Source organism: Macrobrachium rosenbergii, chromosome 36 (genome assembly GCF_040412425.1).
Source record: "Macrobrachium rosenbergii isolate ZJJX-2024 chromosome 36, ASM4041242v1, whole genome shotgun sequence".
NCBI lineage: Eukaryota > Metazoa > Arthropoda > Malacostraca > Decapoda > Palaemonidae > Macrobrachium > Macrobrachium rosenbergii.
Window position 1 is genome coordinate 23,137,625 of NC_089776.1, and position 19,103 is coordinate 23,156,727.

Sequence of the window (19,103 nt, forward strand, 5' to 3'; positions counted from 1 at the left end):
TAAATAAACGAGCACTTACTATAAAGATAATAAAAGTTTATCTGTAGTCATGTGGCTCTATCTGGTTATGGTGACATTTTGCTAGTAATTCATCCAGCTTTAACGGAATGTTGATTTGCAGCCCACAAAAGGCTTGATGATGTAAGATGCAGTTTTGTGGGACTAAGTATAATTCTCTCTCTCTCTCTCTCTCTTTGGCCTTGACAACGGGCTATTCCTTTATTACTTCCCGGTTCCAGCAAAAGCTTAATTGCTTTTCATATTTAAACACGCAGCAGTATATGTTTAGCTTTTGCTTTCATGCTGTTATGTTTAATTTCATATGGTAGTAATGTACCTATGTCTCTTTATATATATATATATATATATATATATATATATATATATATATATATATATATATATATATAATGTGTGTGTGTATGTTGTAACTGACAGGTAAATGAGAGAACTGAACCTCAGTTCTCAAGCACTATTCGAACTCGTGTCTTCCGATTTGTGTATGCCTGTGTATATGTGCGTGCGTACGAGGGAAAAGGTCATCGGACAGTCGTCCATTAGAGTGGCAATGTTCAAAAACACAATTGTAATATCTGTATGAAACTACAACTTTTATATGTTTTATTTCTTCTTCAAACCCAAGCAGCTAAGCTCATTATGTAAAGTAATTTTTGATGTGTTAGTTTTTCGTTCCGCCTTGAGAGAACTTTCTCATCTGCTCATATTTAAAACTTAAATATGTGTTTACTAGTTTAAAAACTATATATTGTTGGTATGCCTCTTACACTGAAAAAATAAGAGGAATCTCAGCCCTCGATGAAAAGAAAACCAGTTGCTCTTTGTGGTAGGTTAAAAATATTAAATTTTTAATCTAGTCTATATGACATTAAAAATTCGTTCTCAATCCTGTAAAATGTTGCTTTCTTAAATTACGAAAGACCAGAGTAAAACCTTGGGTATTAAGAGTTTTTGCCACATTTGTTTTGAAAAGCTAAGTAGATTGCACTGGTTTTACTGTGAAATCGACAATTCTGTGTTTAACATTTAACTACTGTAACAAATTTTGGAAGTGACCGAGATCTTTAAACACCAGAAATATAACATCGAAATGTCTTTATAATAAATTATGTAAGCCAACCATTTTTCTTTTATGGAAGCTTCAAAATAAATTTGCTATTATGGGTAACAAAGGACAGACCATAGCTAAACCCTCATAAACAAAATTATTCTCTTTAACATAATTTCAATAATTCATTTATTGTATTTTTTAATATTTTCTAAACAATTTGTAAAAAATAAAACTAACAAAAAACCTTTCCAAGCACTGAATCCGGAGAAAAACAAAGATTGCGTACTGGTTTCAAAATCATAAGAAATATTCAGAGTGAAATGTTTACATGCGTAGGATGACTTTTCCAGTTTTTAGAATTGTGTCTCACTGCTGTGGTGAGACATAAAGAGCGACTACCTTTGCACTGACAATTTATGTAAATATATATATATATATATATATATATATATATATATATATATATATATATATATATATATATATATATATATATATATATATATATATATATATATATATATATATATATATATATATATATATATATATATATATATATATATATATATATATATATATATATATTATATATATATATATATATATATATATATATATATATATATATATATATATATATATATATATATATGTATACATATATGTATACATATATATATATCTATATATATATATATATAAATATATATATATATATATATATATATATATATATATATATATATATATATATATATATATATATATATATATATATATATATATATATATATATATATATATATATATATATATATATATATATACATACATAGGCACAAGATAGCGAACTAAGTAACGGCTACGTCAAAGAAAAAATAAAAATAAAATGAAGCTCACAGACGGGAAAAAATAAACTAAAATATGACAGTTCTATAGTAGATTAAGTAATGCCGAATCTCAAGAATGCATTATTAAGGGTTACATATTAAAGAATATTGGTCCGACGACAATTAAGATTCAATATTGGTCAAGTTTAATTAAGTTGTTACAACAAATGGTCCTTGCGGAACATCTTTAGTTGTTTGCCATGACAACTGTACCCCTAGCCGTCGTGAGACTGCTAATAGATTTTTGGGAAGGGAATATAGAACTCTGGCCCAAGGCCAAGCGCTGGGACCTGTGAGGTCATTCAACAATGAAAGGGAAATTGATAATCGAAAGATTTTAAAGGTGTAATGGAGGAAAGCCTCACCGTTGCACTATGAAACTGTTAGGAGAGGGTGAAAAGTAAGATGGAAGAAAGAGAATATGAACGGAGGTACAGAAAAGGGAATGAAAGGGGTTGCAGTTAGGGGCCGGAGGGATTCTGCAAAGAACCTTAAGTAATGACTACAGCGCACCACATGAGGTGCACTGACAGCACTACCCCCCTACGGGGAATAGATATTTTAGCTGCTGTACGAAATTTCTTTCCTTAAATGGCTCTGGGCGTATTTTAAAACTGTCTGAAAATTTCGTGATATCCGCCTACTCCGTTATAGTACTGACTGCCTACCCCTTCCTTCAAACAACTCTTGATTTACTGAATTTATGAATTTCCTCTGGGCATATCCCCATGGCTTTGATTGACTGCCTGACAATATCACTTGATAAAGTATTGATTATGCTCCATATCTCTAACAGTTCTTGAGGAAACTGCGTACTTTTGTGCTGAATTATTCAAATGCCTTTGGGTGTCTCCAGTCCCTTGACGCAGTGCTGATTTCAAACATTTACATTCTTTATGTCTCCAGTCCCTTGACACAGTACTGAATTCTAAAATTTATATCCTTTCTACAACTCTTCATGAATTTTAGTTCCATTTTTTTGGAATTTCCCATTTGCATCGGGGTGTCTTTCCATAGCTAATTCACTGTGGAGTAGCACAGAGGTATTAAGTTGGGACAGTACCATGAAACATCTGTGATCGAAAGTTGCTTCGAATGTTTGCCATGTCTGTGGTGAACAAGTATATATAGGATTTATCGAACTCTCTGTTTTCAGAAGTGTAATTGCCACGATGCCCATATTTTAGTTTCACATGCTCGCTCGCTCTCTCTCTCTCTCTCTCTCTCTCTCTCTCTCTCAGTATATATATATATATATATATATATATATATATATATATATATATATATAGTGTGTGTGTGTGTGTATACATACACACATACATACATACCTCTGGTCCCTCCAATGAATTTTAAATAAAATTGTCCATAAAGCCAAAACATAACTGAGTGCAGCTGTGAACCGGTAGATACCTCAAAATAAAAAAGAATGTGCATACGACAAGGCATCAAATTTCAGTAAATATTATGTACTTTAGACTCCTTCTCTTCTAGTTACAGATAACAATGTAATTACTCCCGATATTATCTCTCTCTCTCTCTCTCTCTCTCTCTCTCTCTCTCTCTCTCTCTCTCTCTCTCTCACAAGCTTATGCAAATATGTGTGTGTGCGCATGCTTGCGCTCAGGTATGGTGTCCTTTCAGTAAACATTAATTACTGTCATTGGGTCTCCCACCTTTTTCATCCTAATTGACCCACCGTCCTTATTTCTCCATATCAGTTCCTTCCTTTAAGTCAGCGGAATTTATATGCGAGGGATGGTATTCCGACATCACCTTTGGTTGCTCCGTCACCATGGCAACGGTTTGTTTATCACGAACCCATGCGGCCTTGTATTGGTCCTCCTGTCACGACATGTGTGCTTTGCATGGCTACTTGGCACGACAGCCCCCTACGTTTGTGTATAAAGTGAGCCAAGGGATTATTAGTACATATACTCTCTTGTGTGTACTTAGGATAATACTCGACTGATAGGAAAAATATTTTTAATTTGCCTCACGCTGATGTGTAACCTAACTTAAGAGCGAAACGTTGCTTTTGATATATATATATATATATATATATATATATATATATATATATATATATATATATATATATATATATATATATGTGTGTGTGTGTGTGTGTGTGTGTGTGTGTGTGTGTGTGTGTGTGTGTGTGTGTGTGTGTGACTGCGTGCGTGTCCGTTTGCGTTCGTGTTCCCTCAATCATTGTATTTGTTACAATATTTTTCGCAATATCAAGTTCATGCCATAGCCTCTGGTAATATTTGATTATTTGAATAAGTCATCTCACTCTTTCCATCATTTCTGCAGATTATACTGATCAGTTACAGTTTCTTCATCAGCTTGAATCTCATTTTCCAAGTTTCAATATACAGTACTTTATGTTCAGTTTTATCATTTCACATCTCAATACTTATGGGGGCCTGAAAGTTTTTGTAAAATCTGTGTTAATACGTAAGTATGGTTTTATTTCGTGACAGGTTAAATGGCAATTATTATCAGAGAAACAAAAACCTTTTTATCATAATATATTCGCGTCGAATTACCCATTAATGAAAAGATTTTTCGCTGCAGGTGAACCTCATTTCCTCTCCTCCATAATCAAAGCAAAATTTGCTGGTCTTGGAAAACTGTTTCTTATTATAAATATTTTTATGCTATGTTCTGAATTACAGAATCATATACTGAAGTCCAATTAACTATTTAATTTTTCTTACACCTTAGAGAAAAGCAAGGTTTTAAATATGCCTATGCATATATATATATATATATATATATATATATATATATATATTATATATATATGTATAAGCATAAGCTGAAAAACGTCCTTTAATATCCAATTCGCTCTACCTCGGAAATATATTTTCATATATGTTACCACACGGCCCACGAGACGACGAACTAAAAATTCCCTTCGGGTAACATATATGAAAATATATTATTTCTGAGGTAGAGCGAATTGGATATTAAAGGACGTTTGTAGCTTAAGCTTATATATATATATATATATATATATATATATATATATATATATATATATATATATATATATATATATATATATATATATATATATATATATATATATATATATATATATATATATATATATATATATATGTATGTTCTGTAATCTTTCCAGTTTGATTCAGGGTTCTTGTTACAATTTCCTATTTTCAGTTTAACATCAGGAGATTTTTTGTACCCGGGACTGGGGGCTATTTACAAATTGTGCCTATCGTATGGTAGAATACGTGAGGGTTATGTTAGTTAAACACACTAAATGACAGTCCGTTCCTTGTAGTACGCAGCCGCTAGCTAAGTCAGCGACACCGTCACACCGCTGCTTGTTAGTTTGTAAAAAGGTCGTCTGCTGGACGTCCATAGTTGAAGCCGATGAGACAAAGCACTTAACACCGTCAACTTACCCGTCCTTCCACTGCTAATGATTTCTGGTGCTCCTGATCAGTAAGACCGCAGTTTTTAACTGGGGATCTATTCTGTAACTAAGAGATAGCAACATATTAGGCGCCAGGTGGTCGTGCTGCGCATATATATATATATATATATATATATATATATATATATATATATATATATATATATATATATATATATATATATATATATATATATATAAAAGATAAAGTCCACGAAGGAAACGGAAACACTGGAGTGCTGGGGAGGGCCTTTCGACACTAGTCCTATACTTAGCAGACTTTTGTGGCCATGTTAGTCTGCTAAGTAAAGGACTAGTGTCGAAAGGCCTCGCAGCACTCCAGTGTTTCCATTTCTTCGTGATTTTATCTTTATTTATATATTCATCACGTTCCATATTTTCGTGATTCAGTTATATATATATATATATATATATATATATATATATATATATATATATATATATATATATATATATATTATAATATATATATATATATATATATATATATATATATATATATATATATATATATATATGTGTGTGTGTGTGTGTGTTTGTGTGTGTGTGTGTGTGTGCGTAAGCGATGCCATATGAAAATACCAGGTAGAAGTTCAGTGCCAAGCTCTTAGCATTGAACTTCTGCCTGTTATTTTCACATGGTATTCGCTTTTATATATATATATATATATATATATATATATATATATTATATATTATGTGTGTGTATGAATGAATTTTACCACATCACCGTGATTCATATACAAGCATTAAGCTACAAATGTCCTTTAATATCCAATTCGCTCTACCTCGGAATTAATACATTTTCATATATGTTACCCGAAGGGGAATTTTTTTAGTTGATAATAAGTTCGTAGTCTCGTGGACTCGAACCACGGAAGACAAGAACTCAGGACTACAGTGACGCCTTAAACCACAGCCCACGAGAACTGTGTGGTTTAAGGTGTCACTGTAGTCCTGAGTTCTTGTCTTCTGTGGCTCGAGCCCACGAGAACTATGTGGTTAAAGGCATCACTGTAGTCCTGAGTTCTTGTCTTTCGTGGTTCGAGACCACGAAACGACGAACTTATGATTTAAGGTGTCACTGTTGTCCTGAGTTCTTGTCTTCCGTGGTTCGAGCCCACGGGAATTACAGTATGTGGTTTAAGGCGTCACTGTAGTCCTGAGTTCTTGTCTTCCATGGCTCGAGCACTTCCGTGGTTTGAGCCCACGAGAACTATGTGGTCTAAGGCGTCACTGTAGTCCTGAGTTCTTGTCTCCCGTGGTTCGAGCCCACGAGACGACGAACTTATTATCAACCAAAAATAATTCCCCTTCCAGTACCATATATGAAAATATATTATTTCCAAGGTAAAGCGAATTGGATATTAAAGGATATTTGTAGCTTAATGCTTATACATACACATACACACACACACACACACACACACACACACATATATATATATATATATATATATATATATATATATATATATATATATATATATATATATATATATATATATATATATATATATATATATATTAATTTCTTAATTACACTTCAGAACATTAAATTGTAAAGAAGATTTCTCTGCTACTGATTATTTCATCCGTGACCCTAATACCTACCATTAGCTCTGTCCCGTGAACTGCTTTGAAAATAACTTGGTCGTGAAATCGGGCGCACCTTCCCGTAGACTCTAAGTGGAATGTTTCCTTTCTATGAGGTGTTGGGGTGATTTTCGAGTGTTAATTGTGGTTGATCGATATTGGTAAAATTCAATTTCTTGGCTGTAGGCGCAGCAATACTTTCAGTAACGATATAATAATAATATTGTAAATCAACTCAAGTGTGCAATAGAAATCAGTGGCTGCCTTACATCGCGCAACTAACATGGCCACAAAAGTCATAAAAGAAGGATTTACCTCGGCAGGATACGCGCCTTTCATACCAGCCACTTTTACTTAACTTCGCAACTAACCATTGCCTCACTTGATACCATTTCCTTTAAATCACCAATTCCGAGTGAATATAATATAATTTATAGTGCTTACTCTCCAAATTCTTTGGCTCTTGGGGCTCTGTTAGTAGCGCCTTTAGCTTTTTACTCATTGCTGTTGCGAACGTGATTGTGTGCTAACTACCATCATATCCATTCAGGAGTAATTCACGTGAAATGATGGAAGTTGATTCACTGGTGGGGCGGGGGGTTGGGGTGAAACTCATTGGTAAGCAAGCACTCCATACTTTCAAGAATCTTTGACATTTGTGACTTTCTTGGTAATGCCTTTATCTTTCTGTCGAGTTCATTGTTAGTATTCGATATGTGGTGGAAATTTAATAATAATAATAATAATAATAATAATAATAATAATAATAATAATAATAATAATAATAATAATAATAATACGTTACCCTTCTCAGTTCCTTCCCATTTTGATTCATCTTCATTAGTCAAGAGATAAAGAGATTAAAAATGGTGGGAAAGAATCTCTCATCGTAATTTATTGGATCTTTTAATATGACAAAAATTCTTCTCATACTCTTAATTAAAATGATTAAAGCTTTTAGAACCCAAAAACTTCGTCTTGAGTATTTGAGACTGCCAAGGAATTGCCTTTTTTCTCACGTCTGGGTTCTCTCTTATCCATTTCTCGGATGAGATAAACCTCCGCAATTGCCTAAGTTTTTCTGGAAAAAAAGCAATAGCTACCGGAGTTTACAATTGATTTTTGGCCATGTGTTTTCTGAAAACTCTGACATGAGTCTAAATCATTGCAAAATTTCTCACTGTTAAAGTGCTAATACGAGAACAGGCTGCAGATTCGAATTTTTTGTGCAATAATAATAATAATAATAATAATAATAATAATAATAATAATAATAATAATAATAATAATAATAATAATAATAATAATAAGAAGAAGAAGAAGAAGAAGAAGAAGAAGAAGAAGAAGAAGAAGAAGAAGAAGAAGAAGAAGAAGAAGAAGAAGAAGAAGAAGAAGAAGAAGAAGAAGAAGAAGAAGAAGAAGACGACAATTGCTGTTTCAACGGCATTTAGCTTGTAGATAATCTTCTCTATTCTCCTTATTATATTTTCTTCTCGTATGCAGTAGTGCAGTTAGGTGGTATGATCAGTTTCCAAGGGATATAGAAAGATAATCTGCTTTTGTTGTTTATTTTGCTCTTACGCCTCGGCGCTCACGTAGGTGGTCATCTAATGTGAGAAAGTTTGAAATTAAAAGGTGGACAAGTATTTATAGCAAGAAAACTGGATTGATTGGTTCTCTAATCTTTCATTTTATTGTTGCATCGTATTTCTTTTCTGATAAATATTATCACTGCACATTTAACTATACATTGATTCAAAAGTAACAGTTGTAAATAATGCTGTTATTATCACACTTCCCGTCTTATGTGCATACCAGCACAGTATATGGAAAACGTAGAACCTAACTACCTTATTATATTATCACTCCCCATTTAACTATACATTGATTCAAAGGTAACAATTGTAAATAATGCTGTTATTATTACACTTCCCGTCTTATGTGCATTCCAGTACAATACATGGAAAACGGAGAACCTAATTATCTTATTCTTATGAAGACGAAAGATCTACAAAGAGGTTATTTGCACAAACACCTCAGTGTGACACACTGTTGGTAGCATATTGATTGATGTATATTTGATTTCATAATTTACTTTGTTGCAGCAATTTGCAGATTTGTTCACTGGTAAAGAGGTAGTGTGAAACCTAATTCAGATTAAAATCCAGGTCTATTCGTATTGAAGTCTCGGATTATTTTCCACGTAGTGTGCCAAAAACTATTTCAGGATTAGAGAAATGGTTAAAATATATAATGAGCACTGCATAAATTTATGAGACATAACTCAATCAATTTTCACATCCCAGTAGTTCCATTTGCCGTTGTCCTTATTTGTACTTATGCCGCAATAGCATACGTACTGGTTTTAGACCAACATAGATATAGTTTGAAAACAGACTTGATTTTGTCTTTCTTGGTGGTTTAACCTCATTAGGACACAGCAGACGCGATATATAAAACAGGAAGAGAGTTATGGGCAAGCAAGTTCCCTTAAAAGATGCTCGTCTAGTTCGTGAGAAATGAGATGGAAATGCTACGTACGTTTTTGTTATCCTCTGGAGGATTCACTTTTTATGTACAATTATCAGTTGGTAAAAATTCGGTTTTGTCAGGTGGTAGTGCAAAGAGTTGGGGAACATTAATGGCTTTATTTTGAATAACCAAGGTATATAACTGGTAGTATATTATTGGACAGCACTTGAATGTTCCATCGCCTTCCCATACTTTAATAAAGTTTTTCAAATCCCTACCCCATCCTCAGATTCAAATACTAAAATCCTTTCAAGATCATCTTCACCACTGTCATATTGCAGAAATAACGACCCATTACTCAGTTTGGCGTACTCTTCAGGAACCATAACCATGCCGTGTTTTTGGGACTGGAGGACATTTATTTTTCCTTTTGCCTCCAACGGCGTATATTACGGCTTAAATTTGATGCAGAAGGAAGTTCAGCTACAACGCATTCATGCAAATTCTTCAATTCAGTAGCAAGCAAAGTACGAGAGAAGTCCTGGGTTCCAAGTGCTTTCTCTTTTATTCGGTTTTGCTCACTAACTGCCTTTATAATCAGGTCATTTTCCTCATCTATGTTTGGGTGCACTCTTGCTTTACATCTCCGATTTTCACTCATCCAATATTGTTTTGTTCCGTCACTATTTTCCTTATGTTTATCATATATGTAATTTATATCATCCACTATCTTGATTTGTTTTCTTCTGGATGTAATCGTCCTCGGCATCTTGACTGTCTAAGGGCTCAATTACTTTTAAAAAAAGGACTTGGTGGATGGTAAATAAAATAAGAAGGATAGAGTGTATATAATTACAATAACAAGGTATTCAGTATTTAAGTAATTTGGGAAATTGGTGGTTCGTAAATGAAACAAGATAGATGGATGGTATAATTACATTAATAGGGTATTCAGTATTTAAATAATTATAAAGGTAGTGTATTGTCCTAGTAGCGAAGGGTCCTAGTAACGAACTGTCCAGTAGCGAAGTGTCCGGTAACGAAATGTCCGGGTACGAACGGCCCAGTGGCAAAATGTCAGGGCACCACACACACACACACACATATATATATATATATATATATATATATATATATATATATATATATATATATATATATATATATATATATATATATATATATATATAATTTTCATCACATCATCGTGACACTTATATTCACAAGCATTAAGCGGAACGGCAATAGTACAGTACTTGTCACTATAGTCGGAGGTGGTTGGGTAGATCAAATCCGCTAGGTGACGAACCACTTATCATCAATTATTATTCTCTTTCGGTACTATTTTCGAGGTAGAGTTGAACTGGTTAGGAACAATAGCTTAATGTTATATATATATATATATATATATATATATATATATATATATATATATATATATATATATATATATATAAAAGAATTGGGATTTTGTTCAATACAAATCACAGGAAGGCATGAGTGGCGGATTTCATAGAGGCCCTCTGCATCGCGCGCGTTGAAGAGGATAATGGTGGTGGCGATGATGATGACTGTGAAATACGCGTTTTAGATTAGAAGGGTTGGCGCCAGGTGGGTTTAAATGTGCGGAGAAGACGCTTTGTGTCTTATCTGGAGAGAAGTTGAAGGTGTTATTCAGTAAGTTATCAGTCCCATAGATAATTTCACATTTTACATATTGGTATGTAACAGTTATTGAGAATTGTCTATTATGGGCACTGACAGCTTCCAAATAATGTTAGTGTGAAGGTATTGCTAATTGGGTGTTACGTGATCGCTCGTGAGAAAGTGCTGCGCTACATTCCTCCTGGTAAGAGCAATGACGGGATTAGCGTTCGAGGAAAAGCTACCTTCTTTGCTCTTTATTGTTGAGAGGATAAATATCTACAGTGAAATTCGAGGAAAGGTCTTAGAGTATGGTAGCTCTTTGTACTACCCTTCTGTGACGTAAGTCAGTTAATAAGGATCGCTGTTGGTATGAATAACAGTAAATTGTTGCATCAGATATGAACAAGCTTTAAATAACTGATATCAAGAAAAGAATTTGCGTCATCCAAATAAAAAAACCTTTATTTTTTTTAATTGTGGATTCTGATGATGTGACGATTCCCCGGGAGGTGTTAAACGTCTGAAAGCCGATAAGGTTGACAGACGTCCAGTATGCCGACAGTAAGTAGATGCAGGATTATGTTAGTTTACAGTCATTTTTTTTTTTTATTTGCCGATAACAGTTTGTTTTCTGTTTGATATTTGAACTAAAAAGTCAGTTTTATCGGGTAGGAATTTTATGTTAATTGGCATCAGTCAAATCGCTTTCCTTCACTTAAGTTTTGAGCTATAACAGCAGGACAATTTCCATCTAAATTTCATTTGAATGCAGCGGCCGGCAGGACGGAAGTCTAATGCCCTTACTAAGCCTGGAAAAAGGAATTATAGTGGGTGGTGCCTGACACCAAAGGGAGTGACAATCTTTCCTATTGAATTATAGCAGGCTGACTCTGTGATTATCGAGACCTCGGTCCTCCTTGTTAACCCCACGTAAATGCCACCCGAGCAACATGCCAGCCTTACCAGCCACTCGAGCATCACCGGAATCTCGCGAGGGTTTCCAGGGTATTGGCATTTCCAGAAGCGTTATTGAGCTGCAATTAACTGCTATGCATTACAAATACATGCTTTAGTATTCCGAACATTCCTGGGATAGGAGTCTGTCTAGGTTTGTTACGGCGACGATCGAACGCTGTTCCCGTTTTGGAACGAATGGGGTGAAAGTGGCCATGCGGATGGAGGGCGACTAGCCTGTGCTACGCCGATCGATTCCTCCGTGACAGAGGTGCTGGCGTCATTTGCTCGCCGAAGGACTGATTGTTGTTCTTCTTTTGCCGTCCACAGCTGTTGTGTCGTTTAGCTTTCCAGACAGAATTCTTCCTATTTTTCAGTAATCCGAGATGTAGCCCGACGTGCCTTCGGGTATAACTAAAAAAAATAATTCCTGTATTAATGATGATTATTATCATATTTTTCAACTGTTCGACTTAACTCATTACTTCCTTTGTCCCTGTAGTTTTTCAGCATTTCATTACCAAATTATTGTGAGTATTTTAAAACTTATTTTTTACCGGTAACTCTGAACTCGGTAGTTTCAGACCTTTTTTAATCCCGTTCTTAAATAATCATTATTCTAATATCATGGATACATTTACATGTCACATAGATATTTGTACCTTTAAATGAATATCCTACTGAACTCAACCTTTTTCCTGCTTACATATCTAGTGATGTAATATTTGAGAAAATATATCTTCACACGTTTTCATGTTTTATTTTTATTTACTGACTATATATATATATATATATATATATATATATATATATATATATATATATATATATATATATATATATATATATATATATATATATATATATATATATATATATATATATATATATATATATATATATATATATATAAAATAGGCATGCGCATTTGGTTGTATGGTCGTTCGGGCGTGTTTTGTTTATAATTTTCACCTATATTGGCTCAAAAAAAAAAAAAAAAAAAAAAAAAAGCGGAAACCTATTACTAGTCCCATGCGCTTTAAACCTCTTTTCTGCCGCCGCAGTGGTCTAACTACCAATACAAAAATTTACTGCAAAGGTTTACAGAGGCATAATGTTTTTCTAACGCAGCGTGCCATTCCTCGCCCTGAAGTCGAACGTGGGTCCCATATCTAGACAGACGCGCACACTCGTGTGTGTGTGTGTGTGTGTTTGTGTGTGTAGGATAAGAGTCCAATAGTGTCTGCAACAAAAGTGGAATCAGAGACATTTGTCTAAACTTGTGAAATTATGCAAAGAGCATTCCTGGCATTTGGCAAACTTGAGCCATTTCAGTTTAAAATCACTTGAAACAGATGCTCGCCAAAGCTTTGCATTTTTTTTGCACAGGCTTGGTAAGGGAGACAGGGTTGCAGGATCTAGATATCTAGATAGTATGCTTACACAGACGCGCACACACACTGACATAGACACACATATATATATGTATATATTTATATATATACATATACGTATATATATAATATAATTATATGTATATACAGTATATACTGTATGTAAAAATTTAGATATATACATATATATATATATATGTATGTATGTATGTATGTATACATATACGTATATAAAGGTGGCCCTAGGAAATAAAACAGGAAGTATTTTTATCTCATATATATATATATATATATATATATATATATATATATATATATATATATATATATATATATATATAGTATATTTATGTGTATGTATGTATGATAATTTGAAGATACAAATTATCAAGGGCAAACCATTATCTTTGATAGCACGAGCTCCTTTTAATCGCGATGAGTTTGCCGATGTTTTTTTTTTTTATTTAGATTCCCAAATTTTGACGGTAATATACCAGGTATTGTGTATAATCGGAAAAATCTCTCTCTTCCTCAAATGTTGCTTATCTGTTTTCTTGACAAAACATAATTCTTTGTTATCTGTCCTTTTAACATTAGTTTTCCTTTAATTGTAAAATTGGCTTTATTTGCCTTGTACTAGATATTCGAATCTAATTTTATAACCGTGTTTCCTGAGGATGTATTTTGTACCAGTATTTCAGTTTCATGAAAATTCGTAACATAAAAAAATTGCAGGAATACGTTATGTGTTAAGATACTCGACTATGCACCTGATCAAAGAACTCTCTTCTCAAAAAGCTTTCATAATATGAGCCTGTTCATGTCCCTCGCGTTTACCCTTATATTATTGTTATTATACTTATTACTCATAGTGTACGTATGTTCATATACAAAATGGCCCAAAGGCCAATTGTCTTTTTCTGAGAAACACATCTTATGACAGGGAAATCAAAGCCAGGACAGTGTAGTCGATTAATGGCCATATTTAACCTAGAGAATAAAGTCTGAAAATATCACCAAAATTTTTGCTTTAAATTTTCATTGCATTTGCATGATAGCACAAAAACGCAACGACGGTTACCTTGTCGATGGTTACCAAGTAGATGAAGGTGAATTACGAATTTCATTCACAGTTCTGGAAGCAGAAGGTTAAGAGTGAAGGAGACTGGGAGAAAGAAGTTAACCAAGAATACCTTCTAATTACCGCTATTACGTGTCCTTTTCGATCTAACTCCACTCTTCTCAATTTAATATTCCATTCTTTTTTTAGGGTTGTGGGGCCCTGAGATAGATAAAGGGACGAGGTCGTCCCTCCTAACAGCGTCAGAATACCGTCCTCATTTTTTTCATATGTTCATTTGAGATTCATTGAACTATTTATATCCATTTTAATTCATTTGATAACCACAACATCCTGTCAGCTTTAACGTGACATTTATAATCCCTTTTTGTTTTCCATTCACTGGATGAACATAAAAACAGTTAACTAAGTAGATGGCTTCGGAGAGGCAATTAGCAGTCCATTGGTTTTTGAAGTGTTATGAACTGAAAAAAGAAGAAGTTGTTAATTTAGAAACACCTCTAACTTTTGGGGGTTTCTTATTGTAGAAAAGGGTAATGGCCAAGGATTAAAATAAAGAGTTTGATGTACTATTAAATAAAGTAAAGCTAAAGACGTTTAAATTTGTAAAAAAAAAAAAAAACAAGGGAATTCAATAAAAAAATGTAATGAACAGTATGGAAGAGAAAGGATATAGTGTAAAACTATCCAGTTAAAAAAAGCTCTGGACCTCACGCGAATACTGTAGTGTGCCCGCAACCGTGTTTGTGGAGTGAGCGATTAGGAACCGGGAACCAGGAATTCCCAGTCGATGTCATATCCTGTCAGAGAATTTTAAGACTGCTTCCAGACGTGGGATAACCGGTCATTTCACTCGCTAACTAATATTTTATAAAGATCAGTTCACATTAACGAGTGACAAACACACTACTTATACAAACTAAATTTTTAACGTTCACTTCATTGCATACTTCACAAGAGTATGAAAGACCTTAGAACCAAAAGGATTATATCGACTTTGATTGTATATTTGTATAATTCACGCATGAGAACACGTGCCTGTCTGATCTCGCGATTTCTGCGTGGGATTTGTTGTTCACCTGTTATTCCGTTTGCATTTGTACCAAACTGAACTTTACGCAACTTGTCGTAATATAATTATGGATAAATGTTTTACGTGTATAGGGTACGAACGATTATTTCACCAAAATTTTACATTCTCACATTATTTGGATGCACATATCTGTTAAAATTGATTATAATAAATATGAATATCGAACGAATTCCAAAAAGAGTGAAAGATAAACACATATATATGTATGTATATACTGTGTGTGTGTATATATATATATATATATATATATATATATATATATATATATATATATATATATATACTGTGTATGTATATATATATAACATGATGCATATATATATATATATATATATATATATATATATATATATATATATATGATGTATAGATGTAATATGTGTATATATATTTATATATCTACTAAATATATGTGTGTACATGTGTATGTGTGTATATTGCATATACGTTTTTCATTATTGGAATTAGCAACTACTATTTTAGTGGGATTGCCAGTTCCACGCCCTGACCAGCATGTTTATTATATATTATAGTTATATATATATATATATATATATATATATATGAGAGAGAGAGAGAGAGAGAGAGAGAGAGAGAGAGAGAGAGAGAGAGAGAGAGAGAGAGAGAGAGAGAGAGAGAGAGCCCATACCTTTCTTGACTTAAAATGACCAGATGAAGGTCACGGAATATAAAGCCTGAATAGTACAATGGAGATAATGGACTGGTTTTATTACTCCTCAGTGGATACTGGTCTCCATTCTTCTATGGGAGGGTGAGTCTTTGAGGTATTTTTTTCCATTTATTTTCATTTCATTTTTATAAATGTTAGAGCTGGCAAAGAGTTTCAAACACAGAAGTGCACGTTCATACAAAACTTTATTAATACAATAGAATTTACTAAGCTTATACAAGGCATTTAAAACATTCGAATATTGACCCACTAACATCAAATTCAGTTTACCATCGAATAACACACATTTTGGGGGCAGTAAATATGATCTTTGAATTCTTCGAATATGTTTTATAGCGCGTGTTAATCTCTCCAAAATTTTTATACCCATGCTGATATGTACCAAACACGGAAGGGAAACAATTTAAATGATATCATCCCGAAATATCCACAAACTCGGTTCCAAAATGTTACCTTTCACGTGATACTGAGAGCGCCATCAACTGGCGTCAGGAAAGTTTTTTCATATGTGTCTCTATTCCGGAGACTAGCGCGTTCCGTTTCTTTGTCAGGAGAGTGGCAGAATAACTACTCACTTAGGCACTGCCATGTGCCGTCCCTAAAAAAGAAAAACTTAGCTTCAGGTTGATACTAGAGTGTTATCATTCTCTTGTCCAGCGGAATATTTAACCTCATGACCATTCTTTCTCACTCAAGATGGAACAAACCAAACAATTAGTGATAACCTCAAGGTTGCAAGAGACATGCTTCTTGATGGGAGGTATTGGACATGTCAGGAAAAGCATTTAAGAATGGAATGGCAGAGTTTGGAATCATAGGAAAAGAAAATAACTTGTGTTATACTAAATTAAGGTATACAGTTGTAATTCATAACATTATTTTTCTCTTCCATTTCTTCATTGAGAAATAGTTTAATACATAATGGGAAGTAGTTTAACACAGTGTGTAACTCAGTTTGGGTTATTTCACTTATGGCATTCGTGTAACATCGGTAATATGATCGTTCTTGAGTTTTGTAGTAGAGAATGAAGGGATCTCCTTTTTAGATAATGATCGATTTTAATGCCTGGTAAACATTTATGTACGGAAACATATAGTGTCCCATATATATATATATATATATATATATATAATGTATGTATGTATGTATGTATGTATGTATGTATGTGTGTGTATATATATATATATATATATATAATGTATGTATGTATGTGTGTGTGTATATATATATATATATATATATATATATATATATATATATATATATATATATATATATATATTATACATACATATATATATACACATACATATATAATTATTTACCCCCTACCTTGTCATCGCCAACGATCTTAAATGAAGTATACAGCATTAGGCATCATCAAACGGCTCGAACCTAATTGTCATGAAGCTTATTACATGCACATACAGACACCCACACGTATACACATATGTGTGTGTTTTTACCTTTATCCAACCATCCCAGCTGTATTTAGCTACGATTTCCCCTTTTTGGCTCTGTTCTTCACTTTTCCTGATTTGGAAATTTTGTCCAGTCGAAACTTTCTTTGGAAATGCATAGCATAAACAATAATTATATAGTAATGAAAGTAAATGATGCTATATGCGTATAAGAGTCAAAGCTTCCGTTTTTCGTTCTTATGAGACTAATAAATAAATTATCTATATTTCCCCTTTTGGCATTTGAACTAGATGGCCATTAGAACGACTGCTGGTTATGAGGTCGTTAAATGAAGTTCGTTAGCGACTGCTCTTTCCAATGCTCGCCGACTCGATGAATGATGATGGTTATGGACGTTTCTCGCTCACTCTTCCTGCGTACGAACGATCGTTATTTATTCTCTCATTATCTAAAAATCATTACTTTCTCTCTCTCTTTAAACACGTTATTTCTTTTGCATTCCTTTTCAATAAGAAAGTAGCCTTTTCCCTCTCTTACTCAGTAGGTAGGCCTAAAGATTTCTGTTTCACGAGCAAAACGAATACTCGGATTGAATACAAATAAGTTTTCCATATGATAAAAATCAAAGTGGTATCTTTCAAGGGGGGAGGGGGGAAATAAAAAAATATATATATTTTCGGGGACTGAACACTAAGAAGGATAACGCTCCCTCTCTCTTATCGGATTCTTTGTGAATGCATACTAGAGAATTCTGCATGTTACGTATTTTTTTTTTTAAGTTTTACAAAGTAAAAAGATACTTTAGGGAATATTACAAAGGCAGATCGGATAATCCACGTATTCTGCGTTTTTCCTTCATTCCATTATGATGGATAGCATTGCATGTGGGAAAGAATGAGGCGTGCTTTCACGTAAAGCCGATTTGTTTCCAGAGTTATTGAGTTTCTCTTGCTTCGATGCCTGCATTTCTCTGGCCAGAGAGAGAGAGAGAGAGAGAGAGAGAGAGAGAGAGAGAGAGAGAGAGAGAGAGCGCTTCCATTCTCCAACATAACAGCTATTACGCTACTGAGAATTACGCGCCCATAGTATGGTTACTTGAGTCGTGATAGTTGAATTTCAGTTGATCCTTATTGAACTGTCGTCACTAAGTTTGGTGCCGGAACTGGCAAATTTTGTTGTTAGGGTTCATATCAGTATTCTGAAGACTAGGCCACCCTCTATCACATGCATGTGGAGTGCTGATACCATCAAGAAGAGTTGATGTTAAGGTTAAGATTGTAGGAAAAATACCCTATATTAAAAGAGGTAATTGGAAAGG

At 33.6% G+C, this 19,103-nt stretch overlaps 1 protein-coding gene and 1 long non-coding RNA gene across 2 annotated transcripts in view; one reads left to right on the top strand and one right to left on the bottom strand.

Moving 5' to 3' along the window:
* LOC136825014 (uncharacterized) overlaps positions 1-19,103 on the top strand; it is a 653,512-nt gene that overhangs the window by 460,424 nt on the left and 173,985 nt on the right. The window lies entirely within an intron of this gene.
* LOC136825013 (uncharacterized) overlaps positions 1-19,103 on the bottom strand; it is a 110,965-nt gene that overhangs the window by 83,260 nt on the left and 8,602 nt on the right. The gene's annotated exons all lie outside the window — the stretch shown is intronic.